Here is an 812-nt window from a genome sequence, read left to right as displayed (position 1 = left end):
CTAAACCCTAAACCCTAAACCCTAAACCCTAAACCCTAAACCCTAAACCCTAAACCCTAAACCCTAAACCCTAAACCCTAAACCCTAAACCCTAAACCCTAAACCCTAAACCCTAAACCCTAAACCCTAAACCCTAAACCCTAAACCCTAAACCCTAAACCCTAAACCCTAAACCCTAAACCCTAAACCCTAAACCCTAAACCCTAAACCCTAAACCCTAAACCCTAAACCCTAAACCCTAAACCCTAAACCCTAAACCCTAAACCCTAAACCCGAACGAAACGAAACGAAACGAAACGAAACGAAACGAATTCATCATCATATCATCATCACGTCGCCATCTCCGCGTGCTCCGTGACCTTGTTCCACGCCACGCTCACCACCGCCATCGCGTACACCCACGGCGCGCTGACGCTCGTCGCGAGCTTCGTCCCCCACGCGCCGATCGTCCCCCCCATCATCGCGAGCAGCGGCGCGAGCGGCGCGAGCGTGAAGATGGCCCACCTCAACGCCTCCACCTGCAACGACGCGAAAACCACCCCGACGCGCGCCAACGCCGCGGACGCGACCGGCACGCCGCCGCCGCGCACGATCGCCCCGGGCCGCACCCCCGGGGACGCCAACCCTAACGTCGCGTACTTGGCGTACGCGCGCAGACGCAAACTCTCCGGGAACGCGATGTCGTTCAAGATGCCGCGCGTATATCCCAACGAGTGCAACACGCCGAGCATGTTCGTGCCGCTCGTCTCGTCGTGCAACCCGACGAGGAAACTCCCGATGTCCCTGAGCGTGACGTTCGGCGGCAGCGCGCC

This window comes from Micromonas pusilla (genome assembly GCF_000151265.4).
Source record: "Micromonas pusilla CCMP1545 genomic scaffold MICPUCscaffold_5, whole genome shotgun sequence".
Lineage (NCBI taxonomy): Eukaryota > Viridiplantae > Chlorophyta > Mamiellophyceae > Mamiellales > Mamiellaceae > Micromonas > Micromonas pusilla.
Note: the sequence above shows the minus strand (reverse complement) of the source record.